Source organism: Bombus vosnesenskii, unplaced genomic scaffold, assembly GCF_011952255.1.
Source record: "Bombus vosnesenskii isolate JDL3184/JDL3185 unplaced genomic scaffold, Bvos_JDL3184-5_v1.1 scf7180000014442, whole genome shotgun sequence".
Lineage (NCBI taxonomy): Eukaryota > Metazoa > Arthropoda > Insecta > Hymenoptera > Apidae > Bombus > Bombus vosnesenskii.
Genome location: NW_022883452.1, coordinates 155,639 through 179,055, shown reverse-complemented (window position 1 = coordinate 179,055; position 23,417 = coordinate 155,639). Strand labels below are relative to the sequence as shown.

The 23,417-nt window shown below is 40.0% G+C and overlaps 1 long non-coding RNA gene across 1 annotated transcript; it reads right to left on the bottom strand.

The window, feature by feature from the left end:
- Nucleotides 1-1,923: 1,923 nt before the first annotated feature.
- Nucleotides 1,924-23,048, bottom strand: LOC117239855. The gene is made up of 3 exons (XR_004494552.1): nucleotides 22,737-23,048; nucleotides 8,799-8,803; nucleotides 1,924-1,934 (listed from the first exon to the last, which is right to left on the bottom strand). It is a non-coding gene; the product is annotated as an uncharacterized LOC117239855 (long non-coding RNA).
- Between the last annotated feature and the right edge of the window lie 369 nt (nucleotides 23,049-23,417).

Here is a 23,417-nt window from a genome sequence, read left to right as displayed (position 1 = left end):
ACTTGTGTTGGCTAAATATTGAATTTATAAATCAATTCACTGATTTTTATAATTTCTAATATTCATTTGAAAGTCTTTGTATCATTTAAAAACTTTATTAAGACTGGTAACCTGTAACTCGTGACTTGTGCGATCTCACCAACGATATTGTGCAAGGAAGTCTTGGTAATTTCTTACTCGTAAAATTTCGCTAATAACATTATTTCAATCGCGCAAGTGCACCTATTAGTGATCGCGTTAATCATTAAAATCAAGCATCATCGATAAGTAACTTCGATCAGCGAACCTGTGAAACGGGCTACATTTCCTAAGCAGACGAGGCAGTTTTCGTTTCTTTTGAAACTGCCAAATAAAAAAGCGGAAGGTGTATCTTTGATACGAACGACTGGAGGGGGACTTGGAGAGGGTAGTAGCTGATAACTCGTGGGTGTAATTGTTATATCATGAATCCAAGCAGGGGTGAGTAAGGGATGAATAAAGAAGGAAAGCGGGTGCAAAGAGAAGCAAGGAAGGGACAGGAAAGAGAGGAGGAAGGTATGCGAGGCGACGTTCTACAATAGGCAACATTAAATCTGCAAAAGAGGAGATTCTGTGCCGCGAGCGCGACGGTACGCGGTACGGGATTGAGGGAGTGGAAGAAGGGGATGGAATCGGACGTAAAGGAAGCAGATACAATTCACAATAGACCCGACGAACCGGCTCGAAGATCAAACGCCAGCCCCTTGGCAAGAACTACCGACGCCTATAACCGGCGCGCGACTTGGAGTGTCGAAAGTTCGGTCGTATCTCCCCCTTCCCTCTTCGTGTATTTGCTGGACGACGACGAAATAACGCTAACTCGATCACGAGCAAACCAACGAACGAAAAATAAAAAAGCTACAAAAATATGGTGAAATCTTCTCTATCTACCAGCTTCACGCTGCGGTTGCATTGTATTTCATTAACGTGACGAATAATGGCGATGGGGGCAGGAAAATCGTTCTGGTAGTTTAATTCGGCCGAATATAAAAGAGATTCGTTCTCGTTCATTTCCTTGTTTTCCTTTTGTTATCTTTCCTGTTTTATTTTCTATTTTCTCCATTTTATCTTCATATTCTTTGGCTTTTGCTTTATCGGATACGATAATCGAAGGAAATTGCGGGGATGTTCGAAAGTATATGTTGAATTATTAACAAGACCGAATTGTTGCGGATGATCGTACAGAGTATCTACTACGCGAAGAAATTGTACATGTAATTCATTAAACGCTAGAATCGTAACGATGACGACAGGAATTGATGAGCGCGACAGCGGAGGTGGTTGTTAAACGCGTTAATATCGCGTAACAGCGAAATGATATCGATGCTAATGACAAAGAAGGTAACGAACGAACAGCAGAGGGGGAGGAGATATTAAATCAATGTTAAAAAGGCATCGGGAATTGCAACGATGAATGAACGAACGAATCTGCCTTTTTCATCGTTAAAACGGGAGCTAAGGGGTAAAAGTCGTTTGCCTATGCGATGTGTCGCAGTCCGACTTATCGAAGCGTGTAAAAACAACGAGATAATACGAGCCTCAAATTGGCCCGCGTCCTTTCTTTTTAAGGAAAAAGGGGGAACGAGTTTAGCGCGGACTCTGTAAGGGAAGTCACGATATCAAGGACGCAGTTATTATCCCCCGGGGGCACGCGCGTATTGTTGCCGTCGAATGAACCGGAGAACCATTGAATTTTACGAGACAAACGAGGCGAAGACTGCATGTTTAAGCAATCGACGTGGCTCGAATCGGATTGAAGCCGGACGAGAGCGTAGAAAATAATCGGCGGTTTCGAACGTTTAATCTTACAATTATCGTATCACCCTTCCATGTTGCTACCCGCTTTATCCATTCGCTGATAAATTCTCCTCGATGCCTATAAATTATAAATCTCTTTTCCTCGCTAAGACAAGCTACTCTGAATCTTGCCTTTTATAAGTAAACATTTTGATCGAAGCGATAACATATTTAATAGAAAATTATTTATAAATTCCCCTTCAACAAACATTATGTTTACATAATACTGTACGAATTACTCTTGTTCGTTTTATCAACGCGAGTAGAAGTCAAACAAGGGTGAAAAAACTCAGCGTCATGGAACAATTCTTTTCCAAAACTATCCCCTTTCTTTCTCCTTCTTCTCATCTTTTTCCTTTTTCTCTCTTTTTTTTTTTTTTTTTTTGTTAACGCCCGGATCCTTTTCAAGCGATAACAACGCGGTCGAGCAGCCACGAAGAGGTCGGTGGTCGGGGGTGGACGCTCTTTCGTGGTTGTATATCAGGGGCGTCGCGTTATTGGCCCCTGAGGCGCCACTAGGCTTTGTCGGGTGGCACGCTGCGCACCGGATAAACCGAGACCGAAGAACCGCTGACTTTTATGGGATAAACGGGGTAAAGACTACCTCTTTACGTTTCTGTGGACGTGTACGATCACCAACGACCCTCCGCGTACGTATATAACGCGAAGTAGATTTGTACACGCTGTCCACAAATGAAAGAGTGCCAGAGAAAGAAGTAAGGGAGGATTACCAAGGCACTGATCTTATTGTGTCACAGATTTTTCTGATGAACATCTTGTGGTATACGAATCCCTTATAAGTAATCTTATTACTTGTTCCTTTAAGATAAAATTCTAGCATATAACACTTTGCTGTGTTTACAGGTAGAAATGATTAAATTTCTATAATAAGGGGACAATAGGCAGCAAAAGTTGACATATGTATAATATATCTTTTATAAAATACTTATTTGGTATAAAATATCGTATCTGGAATTTGTAAATATCGATAACGAAACTAAAGAACGTATAGCTTTTTATATCAAGTTGTTAACACACAAGGAAAGTGACGCATGTATTTAACAAATTTTGTTATTATCGAAGAAGAAAAAATAGAAAGATATGTAAATGGAGTTTGATAAAAAATTATGCAGGATGCTATAAATATTGGATGGTAGTGAATAGAATCGTGTAATCGCAGAGAAATCAAGAGTGTCGACGAGACAGAGGGACAAGATTAAAATGTACTTACTAACCGCATAGATGGATAGATCGACAAAAAGGAAGGATAGAAACGAGGAGATGCCGACTACGCCTCTGCTAAATAAACTAACCCCCGAGGGGGTGAAGGGAAGGATCAGTGGAGACAGAGGGGGTGGTTACTGCGCACCCCGACGCGGCTGTCGGGATTTTATTAACTTCTGCACAATGACGACGCGCACCACGTTCCAGACAGGGATGGAAGAGGCCGAGATCTCGTCTCCGACAAACAGCCAAATAAAGAGACAGTAATTATTGTGTTTGTGCCCGGGTTATTTCTTCGTTGGTCCGTGCCCTCGTCACTCCCACAATCTCTTCTTAACGCGCCATAAGCTTCAATCTCCCTCTCCTCTTTCCTTTTCTATATCTCTGCGTGTTTCTTAAAAAATCATCACGATCCACTTAGAAAAGTAACTCCGTCTCAATTAACTCTGTGGCGATTGTGTTTTCTTTGTTTGAAAATTACATTTTCACGGCCCTCGTTCGAGCTCCCCTTGTCCATTAGCAGAACCTTATTCCTTGTTACCTTTGAACAATCCTTATTTCGTAAAAAATTATATTTAAATTCGAAATTTTTGTTTTCCAACTTCTTTCACAAGTATCTTATTCAAGTCGTTATGCTTTCACGTTATAGTTTACTCGTAGCAGCGTTACAGGGATGCCAATTACCGCAACAGAGCTAGAACGCCATCGAAAGCCTATGACGAGGGTATGATATTAAAAGGTGAGGATTGCTAGCGGGGAATGGTATAAACGATAGGATCGACGACGTAAATCGCGCGCACGAGGACAGCCCGCATACACTGACGTACAACGTGTGCTAGGTGGATGAAGCAGGATTGGATAGAAGGACCGTAGACGAGGAACACCGACGGAACATTCGGAAGTCCGATCAGGGCCATTGGCTTTGATCCGTTACGTAGCGTAGCCGTGACTGCACGTGGCTGAATACTCTCCCCATGAGTCCCACCACCGTCATCCCTAGAAGACACCCCACCACCGCGGCAGCAAGTCGTCGTTCCGCCCTGTATTCACGGGGAATTCCAAATGATCGCGAAATAACCGCTCACTTATATCAATTCACCGACTGCTCTTTATAAAGGCGCATTCACGCGTGCCATCCACGAACGATCCATCCCCCTACGCACGTTAAGGACTCTATATTTCGCCCCGTCTCCCTCTTCGTTCCCGTTCCAACAGCTTCCTTTCGCGGCGTCCTTCTTCATTGGCCTCCTTCGTCGTTCTTCCGCGTCCCTTTTGCGCCGATCTCTTTCAGCACCCTACTGGTAACCCAGCAAACGATCGGAGCCCTCGACACAACGACAACAGAGGGACCCATCGCCATACGCACAGCATCATAGGCAGGGTGACCGTCCCCTATATCTTCCTTTTTTCAAGGCAGCTTTTAACGTCGGCCTCGAGAGGCGATCGGGAATTATCTTAGTCAATTAACTTGGACGCGCACCGCGCGTTCTCTCGATTATCGCGCGTTAATCGCTCATTGAAAGGAGCTGAAAGAGGAGCAGCACTTTGTTTGCGACGTGTGCGTACTGTCTACGTGTGGAGCGTCGTTGAACAACGACTCTGGGGAGTGAACCGACCGATTGTTGTTAGCTGGAGAACGATTGGCTCGCATGGAATAGAATCTGTCGGCTCTTTTCTTTTTACTTCTTTTCTTCCTCCTCCTCGTTTTTTGTTCATTCTGTGCTTCATCGAAGCGAACCAGGAAAACGACCGGGTCCGGAACGGGGATAATTTTAATAAACTGTCGCCGTGCGAGGAGAAAGGAATTCACTTGGACTTTGATGAACGTTGTTATACGTGACGCCTTTTTTCAGTTTTAAGCACTTTAAGTCGAGAACGTTTTACGTCGCCGGAGAAAACGTAAATTGTATTTTACATCGTTATCGGAGAAGTTACAGGTTTAACGGATCTCTGTTTATCCTCGATTGATGTACAAAATAGCATTTTATTAACGCCGGAACAATCAGAATAGTTAAAATTATTAATTCGTAATTTCTCCTAAAAATTTGTCAAGCTTATAAGGATGCACGTTTGCGCATCACTTTTTTGTAACATTGTACGCTTTAGTCCTCGACGATTCTAGCGTTAAAGTACCTAAAAACAAGCAACCCTTTGCTTTGAAAAATGCACTTTGAGTAGAAGTAACGGTGATACTCGATCGCGTTACCCTGTCAACACAACCGTCTCTATGATCTTACGTCTGCTCTATCGAGTATACATGACACGGCTCGTTGTCGAATACTCGATATCTTTGTGCACCGGCAGAACGAGGAAGAATGATCGAATTAATGGAGAGCATTGGCAGGAACGAAGAAGAACGAGACGCCGATTAGCCGTTGAAGAGGCGGCCGGATAGATAACCGGGCTCGATGACGCAGCCTGAAAATCGACGACGAACGAAGAACGAGGAAATGATCGTCGCCGAAGGAATTTCGCTGGCGGTGGGTAACGGCGACGGTGGATTGGTCGGTGGCAGGATTCAGGAGACAATAGCCAGAAGGAACGAGGAGGAAATATAATTGAGCGATTTGAGACGTCGCCGAGGGAGAAGAAGAGGAGCGAAGGATCTGAACGGGGGTGCGGAGAAGAAAAGAAGAGGAGACAGGACCGCCGCGATAAAGTATAATTATTTTCCGATAGAGTGGAAATTATTCGGGAACGAGCGACGAGTTATTGGCGATATTCATACTTTTATTAAACGGTTCTCTCTTCCTCCTTCTGGCTGTCTCCACCCCTTGCGTTCAATCCATCCCTCTTCCATCACCCCTCTTCGACTAGCACCCCTTTCCTCTTTTTCCTTTTTCCTTCTCTCTTTTTCTTTCTTTTTTTCTTTTTTTTTTTTTTACTTCAGCGTCGATCGGAGATGTATAGCCGGCACTCACGGCAAATTAAGCCCTCTGCTACTATTTTATTCCATTGTCCTTTCGGTTGAGGAGGAGATGCCGTGATTCTGTGGCCAATCACCGAGAATGTAATTACCTGGCTTACCGTTTGTCGTGATGCGAATAACAACGATATGTCTACGGTGTAATCGCTTAAATAATTAGTTCCGACGATTAATCAGGGTTCTTTTTAGTAATCGTCACGCCGATACAGGATCCAACGGGATATCAGAACAGGAAATTTCATTACATCGAAGCCTGCGCGCTCTTACGCCTCCGGTCGGGGCTGAACGATTCCGACAATCGGAATTCGGGACTCGAAACTCCAATTCAACAGCTAACGAAGAAGAACACCGGTACTTTCGTTGTCACATCGATGATGACGAATCCGAGTGGTGCTCGAACGAAAAATTCTGTACGTTATTATCCTTTGTTCTCTGTGAAACCAGCTTGTTAACAATTTAATCGTATCCAACAGGTTTCTCCTGTCTACTCTCATGGTATAGTCGTGAGAGAATCGATCTCGATTTCTGAAAATACATTTGTCCACGCAAAAGATGTATCTTTTTTAAAAGAGCTCGAGTTGGGTGAACATAATCGATAAAAAAAATGAACGAAACACCTGCAAGAGCACGTTAACCCGCATCGGTCTAGCCAACTTCCTTTCTGCGCCATGCTATCTTACTTTATAAAAGCAGACGATCCTCGTCCTGCTGATGACACGTTGATAATGATACTCCGCAGCTATTCAAGAACGAGTAACATTGTTAACTTTGCAATAAAGCTGGGGTGATATCGTCAGCCGAGGGAATACAGGGAAGGAGAAAGATGGGGACCGGGAGGAGGCAAGGATAGCTATGAAGCGACGAGAGCGAGAAAGAGATGGGCAAGAAGATGAGTAGAGGGGAGGGGAGAGGTGGATAAAGCAACACACAGAAAGCGAGATCTCCCATTGTAAGGTAAGGGATGATAATAGGTTGACATCTGCACTCAGCAGCCCCCGGTTCCAGCAGCTCGTTGGAAACGCAATTAATATTCGTAATTATGCCACATCCCCACCTACATTCCACTTCTAGACTCTCCTCTCAGCCCGACCGTTGCTTTCTATCCGATGCCTCGCCTACGTATTCCGACGGTTACTTTCTCAGCCCCGTCGAAGAAACAGGAATTTAACGAGATAAGTTGCAATCACGACATCGGGAAGGTATTAATTTTCTTTTTTCCCTATTTCGTCTCTACCTTCGTAACGAGTGGAGGGAGACAGGTAAGGGAGAGAGAGAGAGAGAGAGAGAAAGGTTACGCGGAGGTGTACGCAAATTTTAACGATTAACAAGAAAACGAGTCATTGTGAAAGGTTTTAAATGAACTTTCTTTTAAGGCACGTACCTAATCATATTTAAGCTGCAATTTAGGAACACCGTCATAATTAGATTAGTTTTACTTATATTGTACGAATGATTGCTTTAGGTAATTCGTAATATGTTGACACAAATCTATTCAAACATCCTTCAGAAATATATACCTAAGTTAAAAGCTTTTACTCGTTAATACGTTTTAATCATTTGTAAGACACATAATTAACATGGTTAGAGGAGGATGGATTATCGAAGAACGTTAAACGAACGTTACAGGTCACACCGGATATACTGCGTTCCCTGATCGGCCTCGTTACTAAACAATAATGGAGTCGGGATTTATTTGCGGCATTGAGGTAACCCTCTGTCCTTTCACCCTACTAAAACTGTCACGTTCAGCTTACCACCTGCTGTCCTTCCTAATTGCCGGCGAGGAACGCCAAGGATCGATATGTCGAAGATCTTGACGATCCTAATGCGATTGCTATTTTTTAATTGCAAATTATGGTAACAAAGGGTATAGTAAAAATTTTTGCAAGTGTTCTTTTTTATATGTGCAACAAGTAAAGCAACAATTCTAACCTGATATCGTCGAATCCTGAATGAGATCTACAGGTTTACTGCTGTTTCAGTTTTGGAAACATAAACCACAAGCGTTTCCTAATACCGTTATACCGTACATTATCTCTTTTAGTGACAATGACTGTAGCACAGGTCAAGGTATAAGAAGGTTATGATTTAAATCATTCAAAGACGACCGTAGTTGACGTATTAGGTTTAAGTCCACTTGGGACTGTACGCTGTATTTAACAAAATAAACAGAAATAAGATTTGAACAATGCTGTTTATAGTTTCATTATTTTTTCTGTATCCCTTTGTGTATTTCCGTCTGAAAGATTCTTCCTACAATTTCGATCAAGATTTCGTTATCTGCTCACGTTTTGTTAATTCTCTTATCTTGACACTTTCGAAACGTGTTTATCGGAATTTCTGATGAATTTTGTGATCTCGCTATATCACCACGCGTACTATAATCCATAGAGTGAACCTTATTCGTCCCTTAGAAATATTGAAAGGTGACAACCATCAGAAATTAGACAAGTTACACTTTTTTTTTGGTCGATGCACTAGGAAACGCTGGCAAAGGTTCGTTTTCGCGTTGGCAGTTGCCGGTACGACGTCCCTAGGCGAAACACATAATTCCATACCTAAGAGAAACGCTCAATGGGGCGGAAATTACGCAACGGAATTTGCGACTTCTCGTCCACCGAAAGCCCGCTGTCCAAATAGAAAATGGATTAAGAGCATCGAGGTACAGTTTCGAAGCTGAGTCGCAGATATTATCGGTAATAGCGCAATTATGATAATGGTGGGTAATTCTGCACAAAATTCAGATAGAGGGAGAGAACGCGAGAAGAAGTGATAGATAGAGATAGGATGAGGTAGGGAGTAGCGAAGAGAAGAAGGAGACAGCTGAGCGAACTGAGACTGCTAATGAAGGAAACAGTTAGATTCAAACGGCCTCCAATAATTATCCTGCCAGCCATCCATATTATAGTCTCGACAATGCACGAAATTGTTCACACTTCCCTTGACAGTACATCTAACGCTCCGTAGTTCCTGAATGTTGGATGCAAAGGATGCTTCGACACACCAATACGATTCCCTGGTCCGTTGTACATGGTCCAACACCCGCCTCATGACGTCGTTGTACACGTACAATAAAAGTAAACTTTGGCGAATTAAAGGTTTTCGACCCTATTGGAAGGATTAACTTCCGTTCTTGATAGACATGGTACCTATAATCGGATTTCAAATATGTACATTCAGAGGTTAAAATAATTAAACTTTGTTCTTAGGAAGCGTATTGAGCAGCTATGCTCATGTCGGATTACAAGGTTAGAGAATCGCAAAATGAGATAAGTGGATTAGGAAACCGCAATTGTCAAATACAGAGCCTTCAATGGAATTATTTCTAAAACGTTGTGTTACGACCGTTCGCGGAGAGACGCGGCCGCTAGGAGAACGCGTCAGCGAGAGTCGTAAATTCTCGCTACGATCATGTTAATCGACGCCGCGAAATAGTCGTTCCCCTGTTTCGTTTAGGATAACAGAGGTGGTTTAATGAATGTAACACTGTATTAACAGGTTAACATAGAACAATATATTTTACAATAATCTGATGAAGATGTTACAGAAATTTGACTCGACTTTGATCTCTAGATAAATTCGTTTGCTATGTTCGGTGTGTCACGTTTGACTCGTCAGAAGGAACTGCCCGCCCTTCGATTATTTTCGTCTTTTCTGGAAGGCGACCGCCACTACATTCGGATCACGCCACATTCTTTTACGCGAGGTAAAATAACGGCCACGAGTCGACGTTTCTGGAGGTCGCCCTGCTTAATGAACCATGCGCTTGCCACTACAATGTTTGTTTGCCGGGCAGCCGCGACGATCCGTCTGCGACGTTGTAGGACCGCGAGCGACGGTTAGAAAATACAGCCTGTTGTACGCCTCGTGGCGTAACACGTTGCCTGAAACGTCTGCGGGTTGAAGCAAAAGAAACAAATCAATGGATTTGAGAATCTTCCATGTGCAGTTATTGTTCAAGTATTTCTTGACGAGGAAATTGAGGGATTAGGAAGCTGGCGAGGAGAGGGGTGAACGCGTTAAAGCAGAATCGCTGTAATTAATGGTAAATTATGGATTACCAGGTATGTAAATATGAAACCGGAATGTTTGCATAGAAAATACACGTTTATCGTATGAAAATGATTAAAAATATTTTATTCGAAGTATTGCCCATCGCTAGCTATACATTTTTCCCACCTGTTTGGCAATTGGTGGATGTCACGCCAAAAAAACTGACGCTCTTTTGAGTCAAACCAGTCATCGAGCCATTTACGTACATTTTCGTAAGAAGCGAAGGGCTGGTCAGAAAGCGCGTGTCCCATCGATGCAAATAAATAGTAATCCGACGGAGCCAAGTCTGGTGAGTAAGCCGCGTGCGAAAGTATTTTCCAACTGAACGCTTCGATCGTTTCCTTGACCGGTTTTGCTGTATGCGATGGTGCATTATCACGAAGCAAAATTACTTTGTCTTGCCTTTTTTGATATTCTGGTTGTTTTTCACGCAAAGCTTGATTCAAATCGATCGTTTGTTGTCGCTAGGGCTCAGTATTAACGGTTTCGCCAAGTTTTAACAGCTCATAATAGATCACAGCCTTCTGATCCCACCAAACACAGAGCATTGTCTTCCGTCCATAGCGATTTGGTCTTGTAGTCGATGTCGGTGGCTCGCCTGGAGCTACCCATGATCTTTTACGCTTAGCATTCTCAAAATATATCCACTTTTCATCGCCAGGCACAATTCGGTGGAGAAATGGTTTTTCGGTTTTCCTGCTGTCTTTCATTCGGTTCATATGGAACCCATTTTCCCACCTTCTGGATCTTTCCCATGGCTTTCAAGCGTATGGAGACGGCTTCTCGTGTCACGTTTAATCGATCAGCGAGTTGTTGTTGCGTTTGAGCGTCATCCTCATCCAACGATGCTTGCAATTCGCTGTCTCGAAACTTTTTCGGTGGTCTTCCGCGTTCTTCGTTCCTCGCGTCAAAATTGCCACTTCTGAATTTTTTAAACCACTCAAAGCACTGCGATTTACCAAGAGCATGCTCACCGTAAAGCTTTGACAAGCATTCGATGCGATTCTGCAGCAGTTTTCTTCAAATGGTAACAGAAAATCAATGCTGTCCGCAAATCGTAGTTTCCAGGCACAAAATTTGACATGTTCAACGCAATTACAAACTATGCTGTTGTATGAAACTTGTATTATTCTGAGTCGAAAATGTTTGTAAGATGTCAACAAAGACTTTTGGCATCAATGACGCAGTTTAGTGATAACTACATTATCAGCTAGGGCCATTTATAGGCAAATTCCGGTTTCATACTTATAGACCTGATATGTTGTAAAAGTTGTAAAATCACACATATTTATAAATCATTTACATCCAAAAGTGACTCGACTCGCCGTTCTAATCGTCCTAAATGTATTTCCCATTATAATCATTCGACTCCTGAATCCCACGATCGTGCGCACCCCTCGACGATGTTATTGGTATTAAGCTCGTTCCTTCGAAATCCAACATGCATGCAGCAGACTCGTGATTGCGGACCTCTTAGGAAATATAATCAGACAGATGAATGCGAACGTCGAACCGATCGTTGGACACGTAAATTCACGTCATTCGTCGCCGTCGTCAGGGCTTAAACCTCCGTAGCCAGACACACTGCGTTGCGTTCCGTGTTGATGTGTTGATATTAGTAGAGCTAATTTGATAGTTTAATCAATTTCCGTAAGCCGACGGGAGTTTAATGGTGATGTCATCATTTTCAGCGGGGTACAATGGGGTTAATCTCGCTCGACGAGCTAATATTCGGAGAGTTAACAGAGTTTCAAATGCAGGCAGGGCCGTCATTTGCTCCCGCATCCGTTCCCGATCGTGCACGCCAGGATTAGAAAAAGGAAAAAATGCTCGAACGTCGATCGTTGCGCATCTCTTTACCATGAAAATCGGTGAATTCGATATTTTATAAGCAGAATCAGTCGACAAAGATCTAAGATCTAATGAAGAAAAAAAGAAAAAAGTATTTAATGATTAAAGGAGGGAAAAAATATACATACGGTAATCGTTTGAAGTATCATTTTGCAGCATTTCTCTCTTTTTTCTCTCGTTGACGATTGAACGATACGTTCCTAGCATCATGATACGCTATGATGACACTCGATCGCGAAAATAAAGGATCGAGTTATTTCGTGCGTGTTCGAAAAACAACGAGTGAAAAAAGACGGGAGTAAAAATGATACGAAAAAAAATAATACTTTTTCATAACTGATAACTAAATGAACCTCTCGTGGCGCGCGCACTTCAACTGGATATTCCATCAAAAATTTATACGATGACGAGGAGAGGAAAAAAATATGGAAGGTAGATAGAAAAACGAACAAAAAAAAATCGGGTACTTTGAAACAAAACAACGTCGTCATTAAAATCAAAATGCATAGGTGAAAAAAACAAGAGAGTAGATTAGAGAAAAGAAGAAACGCTCACGGATGCACGCATGAACGTGAAAAAAACACAAAAAAAAGATTAAAAAAGAAAAGGGTGAAATCAATGTGTAATGCAGGTATCGACGATCGTATAAATGAAAAGTCAGCACGATGCCGGAGGTTCGTTTGCAAACGGACGATGAAGAATTCCCATACGATACACAGTTCGTCTCTAGCGAACCCAGGGAAAAATCAAGCCCGAATAGGCCGGCTGACTGTGAGGTGAAAGGGGTGGGAGTGCAGTCAGAGAAGAGAGGGATGCTGGATTACCACCGGCGGAATTAAAGATTCACAGGCGTGTTTCGCAGTTTTCGTTCGAGCGGCCCTGCATGCGAATCCCCGAGCGGGCATATTAGGTGGAGGCACGCAGTTAGGCAATAACCGCTGTCAATAGAACCCGGCCTCTCCTCCTCTCCTGGAGTGGCCCCCACTCGAAAATGCTACTCGCTAAATTAGGTAGGTTATATGGGCTTCGTTTCATTTGCGAGCAAACTTTAATAAACGCTAAAATTGCGTAAAAGAGCAAGGTTTTCAGACGAGCGAATCACGGTCGGGGGTGATCCTTCCTCGTCGTCAGCCTCCGCATATACGGTATTTCTTTCTTTTCTCTCTTTTTTTTTAATTCTATCCCTTTTCGTTGCTACCGCCGTGTCTGTGCGGTTACTTGTTTGCCGAGAAATGTAGACGAGCATGCCTTCTTTATATCTAGGGATTTTATATGAATCTAGGGATTAATTGCAGAGGCAAGGATGTCGAAAGTTCTCTCGAGAGAGAAAAATACGGAAAAATGATGATGTTACAAATACTATGTTTAAAATTAATGCCATCTTTTTGCGGTAAATGAATTTATGGATGTAGATCATTTGTTTTATGGGTGTTCAATTAGTTGTCTACTTTCAATGAAAGTAAGAAATTAATCACAACTGGAGTTGATCAGTGTGACCTCTAAGTGTTTACGTAACAATAATATTGGTCCTATTTGTTTCTTTGGACGTTGTTTCTTCTACCGAACGATCGCGCTGCTTCAGTATTTTTGAAATGAATGAATAATTAACACTTAAAATCTTGATGAAACAATGATTTGAATTTGTTTGTTTACATGTTCTGGTCCTCGTTTATGTGCTTTCTGTATAAAGTAGGAGATTTGTTTGAATAATCTAATAATTCTACATTTGAATGTTTTTATAATTGCGGGGTAAAAAAATATTCAAATGATAACATTACTGCCATCTGTTATTCGACTGAGAAGACATTTCCACTACTAGCTTGTTAAATACAAGTTATTTACTTTCTATATCCTAATATAGTAAATTGTGATTAGTATTCTTAGATGACGATATTAAGATATAATATTGTGTGACAATTGTTTTAGAAATTATAATATACGTTGTACTTTTATTTACGTCTCAGTCGGTAACATTGAAATGACCGTATCGATGCCGGTATAGTAATACAGACCATCTGTGATAATAGCACTATGGACGACCTCGTCTATAATAACATTGACTATAGACGATACTATTCAATGATTACATGTATTTAATGCGTTATCTGATTTGCAAGATTCAACAAGAAGTCGAGTCAACAAGAGTAAACAAGAAGTCGATTCGAATAAACGACAGATTCGAAATTCTACCATGTGTTAAATACAAATTACAGGCGATATTTAAAAACAACAATATAAGTAATTATATTAATAATCGAAGTAAAGCAATACTTTAACATAATCTTATATTAGAAAATAAATCAGAGCTGAGTATATGAAAACATTTTAAATATAGATATTATATTATATTAGCTACTATTGTCTGATTTCGAAAACATGATTATTAATAAAATTATTTGAGAATCCAATATAATGGTGTCAAAAGTTCTTAACAATTGAATCTACATATTGTAATCTATTCTCTTTAATAAATTAGGTATTAAGTATTAATTAGGTATTAATTACAATAGTCGCTACTTATTCACTATCAAATAGTTTTATATCTTCTACTACGGATAATATAAATAACAATTACTTGTGAACTAAATATAAATCTGTCCAATTTCTTCCCCCCCCCCCCAATTATGCATTAAACTCACCAAACAAAATCTATTATAATGTAGGATAGATATTATATATATAAATAAAATTAATTTACGATATATAACGGGACTCGAGCGAAATTAATATCCTAAAATAGTAATGTAAATATTAGAGAACTAATATAATATTAATATAATATTAATATACGATGATTACTAGGGTGTCTATGGAGTCCAATCGAAGATCTGCAGCCTTGCCTGATATTTGGGTATACGGACAGGGTTAGGGGCTGTATTTTGATGTCCTTCATAATCCTATTCAGTAGATTTCTACTATAAGTTGACCCAGTAGTTCAGTAGGGACATGCCTTTCTAATCCTGGTCAATGGGCCCTCGGGGCCGAAAATCCTACTTGTTCGGTTAGAGTGTTTCAGTTTACAGGCCTATATGCTCAATCTTTGAGGTTACCGCGAAATCATCGATCGGTGGCTTCGTGTGACTTTCCGTCCGTTAACTGTTTCGAAAGATCGTGAACTCGTTGGTTCCGAAAGCACCGCGATTTTTCCATTTTTAAGGCAAATTTAGTTCAGTCGTCTTACAGTTTATAATTTTCCAATATTTCAAAAGATATTGGTATGTATGAAGATAGAGTATTAGAGTTTGGTATAACCATTCGAATTTTTCTTTGCAAGACAAGGATTATAAATAAAGTGTTAGTAGCTTTGGGAAGTTGGAATTTCCCAAGCTATCCATTGTAAGGTCTACTACTCGGACCGCACCGGGTTCGAATTGGCATCCTAAGCACTCGACGGATCCTCTCAACAGGAAACCACGTGCCATAAACCTTAAATAACCGATGAAGCTCGTCAATAGACCGAGGGCGGTGACGCCAACGAGACGTTACACTACGCACCTTCGGCCGTCAATTGGATGACCGTGATTGGACAAAAACAGATTCCCATCTTCATACGATACGTTGACTAAAACACATCCAAAGTTTGCGATCTTAACCGAACAGTTGCAACCTGATTAATCGCCACCTAATCGATAGGTCGTGTTGACAGTTTTTATAACAGTTAATTAATCTTTGGAAAACAATAGGAAGCTAAGAAGTACACTAACATAGTCTAGTCCAGTTTAGACCATCCAATATTCTTTTTGAAAATATTTGCTGTTATGGCACGGCGTGGAATATCGCAAATAATTGTAAAATAGATATACATACGCTATAACCTACGATTTATTATTGTATAATTTTTGTAACAATCTATGTAATCGTTCTATGGAAACAGATATTGCTTGGTGTACGTTTACCTTTAAGTTTTAGGTTTAAGTATCAGTTTTAACCCTCGATCTATACAGGCAACGTAGAACGCATGCGTCTTAGCTCTAATTAATCATAAGATAGATCTACTTTAGTAAATTATTAGCGCCTGTTAGGACCGCTAGGAGCGCTAGGAGCGTTAGGACATTGTGCCAAGTCCTGGAAGATCTAAACCATGTCCATTGTGCGCGCTTTATTTACAAAAATACATTATAACTTAGGACGAAAAGTTAAGGGCTTCTTTATCTAATTCTCTAAAATACTAAATTATTATATAATGTTGAGGTTGAGGTTGACTGATTGAAGAACGAGTGGATGAATTTGTAATAATATGTATATTGAAATAAATAAAGATATGAGTATAAGTATAACTATAACGTATAAGTATAATGTATAAGTTTATGCTGATTCAGATCCTTACTCTCTTAGTGTTACAATACAATGGAATCGATAAGGAACACGATCATATATTTATAGCAAAAGGGCATTACCAAAAAAGTTAACCTTATAGCTTTAGCTAGAGGCTACAGGAAACATAAATAGAAATCTGTTTATTAGTTCCTTTATTCCTAGACCCCAACCCAAAACATAGCAGTCTCTAGGTCACGGATGTACATAAATAAAAATATAGAGTTTTTCTTGAAGTAGTTACTTCAACATATGAAATAATTGATTTAATAAAGCGTTTACAAGTTCATTTTTTAAATTTTGCTCCAAGTTAAAGTCTTTTATACGAAAGGCTGCCGGTAGATCCGCGATTTAATGTATTTTAGTTTAAGTAGGTTTTAATGCTAAGATCTAAATTAAGTTTAGATTAATTTTTAGTTTTAAGCCTTGTTATTAGACGAGGGATGGCGAGAGATCGTGATAACGTGTAATACTTTCTGAAACGTTGTAGAAAGTTAGAATTTTATACTTCTTTGCGATTACAGAATATTCTGTTTCACATTTTATTCATAATTTCATAAAAGGCTTTAGTCTTAAGAATAGGAGTCGTATAGTCGTCTGTGTCAGTACTAAACCGAGTACTGTGTCGATAACGTCGCATGTGATACGAAAATGGTAAGGGGCTCAGTTAACTCTCAAAATGTGGGATATGAAAAAACATTGCACATCGCGACCATTCTATATTACCGATAAGGTACATCTAGTATGTGTACACTCTGTAGGTTAACTGTAGTACCATACAGAACCTCTTGTTCTTTGAACGATCGATATTTCAGAATATGTATGTTACATGAAGTCTCGTAAGATGTCAGGTCTATGCAATAATTCGTCTGTGTTTGATCTACTTTATCGAATCGGAAATATCACGTGTCATACTAAAATGGTAAGATAATCTCGCTCATAGAATACAAACCATACAAGACAAACCATAGCAGACAAAAGAGCATTGCTTGTCGGATTTACACTATCCACGGTTAACAATGTGTCAAACCATTATTCGTTACTCTATGTACAAGATAACAGAGAAGTTTATGATGGAATGAAAAGTGCTTGAAACGTATCTTAAGGAATATTATTCCATTTTTAAATAATATGCACTATGAATTAAATTAAGTTAAACACTTCAAAATTATGGAACATTAAGCAATAACGATAGATAGCTTTGTGTACTTCCTGGAAATTAATTTAACGAAATTATTCATTATATAAATTATTATCAAATGCATATTTGTAGGAAAATATATGCTATTTCAAAATTTTCGCATCAATAATCTCTTCAATACAAATTTCTATATACAGGGTGGTTGGTAACTGGTGGTACAAGCGGAAAGGGGGTGATTCTACGCGAAAAAAGAAGTCGAAAATATAGAATAAAAAATTAAAAAAAAATTTTTTTTTCATTTTTCCATCGAGACAACGATCTGCAGTGAGATCTACGCATACCGAGCGAAAATTCAAAGTCGATTTTCTCGAAAACAAAGCCTCAACGAAAAATTTTTATTCTATATTTTCGACTTCTTTTTTCGCGCAAAATCACCCCCTTTCCGCTTGTACCACCAGTTACCAACCACCCTGTATATAAAATTTCAGTATCAAGAAGAACGGTCTACAATTTCCATAAGTACAATATCAGAATTTACATATTATTTTCTGAAACGTTTCCAATAAGGTATCTCATCAACGTGCACGATTAATCATTCATAGTATTCATTACAAAAGATCTTTAAGGAATTCAGTGAGTGAACCCAATTTACAAGCACGAATATGTTTCTAGTTTCTTGTCCTTCATCTATAGCAATTTTTTTATCGATGATATTGGCAGCCATTCTTCAGGACTACATCGATGAAGAAGATGAATCGCGCTTAAACAACGAATAAAAGCGGAACCAAGAAGAAATCCGCGAAATCGATATATTTTCTTCTAGCGATTAATTGAAACGATTGTTATCGGAAACATTGTGTTTCTACATTAAAGCTGAAAGATAAACGCGGTGAGTGGTGAATTCTAAAATATTTCAATGCTGCTTATTTTTTGATAAAACTGCGGCTTAACTGAATCCTCTTTATTCTTTTTGTACAACTGATGTAAGTTTCTTTACTTCGTAGTTACTTGTTGAGTTTATTTTTTAGACATTTCTGTTGTTTTACAAAATTCACGTATATTTGATTGATTTGTTACGGGAATACGTAACTGGAAAGATGGATTTAATTGTTTATTAAATATATCTTTGATTCAGATATATGTAGGTACAAAAGTAACGAGAAATATTTCTCTTTTCAGTTTCTTTTTAGCAGAATGATTATTACTTTGAAAATCTTTCATCTTGTAGACGTGTCATTATAGAAAATTGTCTAGCGTTGAATATCTGTGGGATTTTTTATTTTTTGAATCTTTTATCGCTTTGAATTATTGAGTGACTGCATTATCATTAAATTATAAAATATGAAACCATTATGTACATACATTTCAAACCTAATAACGATAAATATCTCGTTAAGCTACAACATTTAAATGCAATTCGAGTTTTCAACAAAATCAACTGACCACGATATTAAAAAACAGTTAGAAACGTTTTATCTTTTACGCAAATGCCATATCATGCCGAGACCCTATTCCATTCCATTCTCTACGTTTCCTGTCGCTAGCGTCACGTAGGAGACACAAGAAATCACGAAATTGACAGATCACCGGTGATCTCCTCGCGTCTTAGTTCGAACGTTTCACAAATAAGCTAGAGAATTGAACGTTAGATATAGTAGTAAAATTTATTGTGCGAATTCAACAGAGTGACGGTTTAGAGTGTTGGAACAGAGAATGTCGAGAGCTGATTTTAGGAAGATTTATATACTATGGATTTGGCTCGTATGGAGGGGGTGTCGCCGGGGCCAGGTCAGAGATGGCCATGTTTTTTTTTTATTTATTAATATTTACAATCAATTCTCGCCTTGAGAATTTTCAGTAATTTTTTCTGGCGTGGCGCAGTGACATGGTTAAATGCTTATAATAAGTTAATACTTATTATAGATAAGTATAATTTTTAAGTAAGTGTGGTAAATAAGTAAATACTACTTAATATAAATAACTAATTAAATCTAGTGTTTAGATCTAACGGGTAGTGTCTCTTCAGCCTGCGGATCTGGTTCGACGTATCAAGTAGTCGAGTAATTAGGGGGGTTTTGATGTTTGTTGACTCTTTTGTTATATCTGTCGCTATATTTTGCTATTTCCTCTTTGACTGTGGGTATCTCGAGGTCGCGATGTATTAGTTCGTTGGTGACATGAGATGGCCATGCTGTTACTGTTTTTTGACACTGTAACACTCTCTACGTAGTTGTTTGGATGGCTTGCGGGATGTTCGTTAGACCCCCTTGGTTTTTCTATCGCTAATTTATGGCTCTGTGACACTAGCCATGTGGAAACAAAATCATACCTTTTTACAAAGCAGTTGCTGCAATTGCGTATCATAGAAATAAAAACTGAAAAGGAAGAAAAGAGGCAATAATATTCACGGTGTATCAAAATAATTTATCGTACAAGTGAATAAAAATCGTCTAAAACGTTAGAAAATGTGAAACGAATCAACGACTCGTTTCTTTTGCATATTTCTGTCGCGTAATTCTGTAGCTCGACGAGAGATCGTCGAGCAAGATCGGAACACGCAATCGCAAGGATAAAAAGGCAATAATGTTCGCCAACGACCCCGTCGACGAAAACTTTAACAGCGTGTTGTATCAGGACTATGAAGGTGGCACAATACTGGTTCACAATCTAGAATCTAGATTCTAGATCCTCTGACGAGGAAGAGTTGCGCGTTAATAAACTCTCCGGTGACCGTCTTCCTATCAGGCGTTCACATCGTGGCTTAAATAGTGAATTAAGGTCGCGGGGCCGGTGATCTAGGACAATCGCCAACGCCGTGCTTGATTTTCTATTGGATCATTTTCCGCTGCTCGTTAGACTCGGATAAAATCTCTGGGGAGTTATGCGACCTTTTAGTGACACGTGTTAGTCTGGAACTGAGAACTTTCGAAGGATTTCAGTCCCTTTTGGGAAGGGGTTGTAGAAGACGTAGATTTATGATAGTCGTAAAAGGGGGGATCATATTGTACCGTTATATTATCATGGGAATTTTCCGGTTATTTTATGGAAGTAAGTTTATTTAATATTTCTATATTGAGCACTATATTATTAACCCTTAACGCTCCGACTTTTAATTGTGAATATCGTCCAACTTATTCTCATCACACTTCGACTTGCAAGTTTTTAAGTGTCAGATTTTAAATGATACAATGACGTGTAAATAATAATATTAAAGTCATTCAAAACAATCTTTATTCTTATTATTTAGAAGTCGTATAATTTTGTTTACAATATTTATATTAATTATAGTTGAGTAATATGTAGAATTTTTTGAGCACCGCACATCGGCGGTGCTTGAGAGGCACACTTGGAGCATTAAGTGTTAATAGCATTATGCGACCTGCTATAACGTAAGAAGCGTTATTGAGTTTTTATATTGTTAAGATATCAGTCTTAAGTTTGTTTGGACGATTCTAGTTTTGATAACATTTTAATAACATTGGACCTTCATTACGTAATTTTCAAATTGTTCAGATATTAGTTTCGAGCTTATCTTTCGTAATTAACAATCAAACACGTTAACGCTTGACTTAAACTTCATACTTATTTTCCAATCCTATCTTTATTCAAATGTGAGATTTTATAAAATGCGAATATCTGTGTCGAATGAAACGAAATTCGAGCGATTTCGAGTAAATCGCGATTACCATTGCAAAAGCAACGTTTTTCCGCTCCGTAAGTATTCCTGAGATGTTGAGAACACGCGTAATTAATATTTTAACGGGAATACAGGAAACGTGCCACGATACTTTTTGCGCTAACTTAACAGCCAGGGGATTTACGAGCAAACTGTTGCTCTTGTGCTGGTCCACGGTTTTGCTTTCAAAATGCTACTCGCGAACACGAATCGTTCGATTCGCGGCAAAAAGATAGGATATAGGTTTGGATAGGTTTGTGACAGGGGTTGATGTATGTATCGAATAAACGATGTCGCTAAGGTATCGTATTGTTTTTTGTACGAGGTGCCATAACCGATTGAAAACTGAGATGTGCGAATGATGTGAAAAGAATTTTCTCTGATGCTGTTTTCAGGTCAGGTCAGTTCTTGTCTCGATATCGAACGAGATCGACAAATAAAAAAGTTTATCGAAGCTAGATTCGGTGATAGAATAATATGGTTCTTCTCTAGGACGAAATTAATTAAAACTATCTCAGTTGAATAGACAGAAGTTCGCTATATCAAATGCTTTGAAATTTCATCGAAATAAATAAAGTTGCGTTATACTTAAAGTAAATTAAAGCTCCCCTTTCCAATCACGTCAGACCCATTTAACAATTAAAATTCCTCTCAACAAATTCGATCAAAACATCCTTTGCCTACCCTCTCTAACCCTTTCAATTTCATTAACGAGCGAAAGTACGCGTGGAAAAGACGGCACCAAAAAATTGGTTTAATTATAAGTCGCAATTAAATGATGATAACGGTCGGTGGGATAGGGGATGGTCGAGCGCGCGGGCATGGCGCGAAGGCAAGCAAAAAGGGAGCAAAGCAGGAGCGTAAACAAGGAGAGTGCAACGTGGGGGTGGCGGTGGTTCGCGGAGGGTGAGACGGCAACACACGCGCTCATGCGCGCCTGGAACCCCGCCCTGTCGCTTCGGACGAAAGCTTGTCCCGTCGAGGACTCTCGGTCGAGTTTCGACGAGTAGTCACGCTTTAACTCGCGATCCGCGAGGCGGATGTTATCCGGAACGCGAGTTCACAGGTGCAGGTGTGCCCAGATGTAACACGCGAAAGCTTTGAAAAAGCTGGTTGATCCTAGCTCCTGCACCCTGTGCCAGAAACATCCGGACGGAGACGTGGTTTTGAGCTGGTGACGAAACTCCAGGAGCCAGGAGACAGGTGTGGGTGTCAGGTGTCGTAGATAGGTGTTGGGGTGTTTTAGATCTTCGAGCCTGGGTTTGTCTTTATTCGACGAATACGCGGCCACCATTCCAATAGAATCGTTGTTTCGAACACTTGTGGATCGAAGCAATTCTAACGAATCACATACATATACGCGGCGACAGGTGTATTTTTTAAAGGTGATAGTAGTCGTGGAAGGTGTGGAAAGATTCAAAGATTCATTGATCACACAGCAACACGGGACACTCGCTGTCTTGGATACGCGCCTTCGCTTGTTCGAGTCGTTTGAGGTAAACACCGGTGTGTGCCACCGATCGGCCGAGATATCTAGGTCAACAGGCAGTGGCCAGAGGCAACTAGTTGCGGCTGTAATCGTTCCTATAACCGAGGCCAGCGGCAGACGTTGTGTTCTTTTTTGGTTGAAAGAAGGAAGAAAGAAGAGATCGTTCGTGATAATCTAACGCTGGACCAATAAACGTCCGAGATACCAGAGGCGGGAGGATTTATCTAAGAGGTGTCGAGAGAAGAACGGAGAGAAATAGCTAGGCGAGAAAGGGGTCTATTGTTCGTTAAGGTCGCGTCGCTCACGATCGGATTTCTTTGATTACGGTTACGGTATCGACGCGAAGGAACAGCAGCCGTGTTCTTTCCGGTGGAGGAAGAAAGTAAGAGAATTTCGATCAATCTTGGCCAAGCGACGCGAGACGCGTTATCCTTCATCCTCGTTCTGGACGCGACTTTTGCCGATTATACGCGCTGATGACAACTGCGGATTTATTAGAAATTTTCGTTAATTAGAATGATCCTCGGATGTTTATGTCTGTTCATTCGAGTTGTTAGTTAAGGTGAAGGAACGAAGGAAAGGAAGAAGCAAAAAGACAATAAAGTGTATCATATCCGAGAAGATCGAAGCCAATTGGAATATTACAGAAATGATTGGTTGATCCGTCTTTTATCGTGTTTTGAAATATTTTTATTCGGCTTATTCGATATTCGTTAGTTAGAGTGTTTGTAGCAGTGAACGGGAATTACCAAGGCCTAATTAAGGATTTAGTTTTGTAATGATTCAAGTGTCGTCGATTACGCGATAGAGTTTGGTGATAGTTATCTAGAGAGGCGGTTTGTAGGAGTGCTCAGAGCAAAGATAACGGCCTTGAAACTTTTCCATGCACGGATCGGAAGACCGAGCTAGGAAAGATGCTCTATGCCTG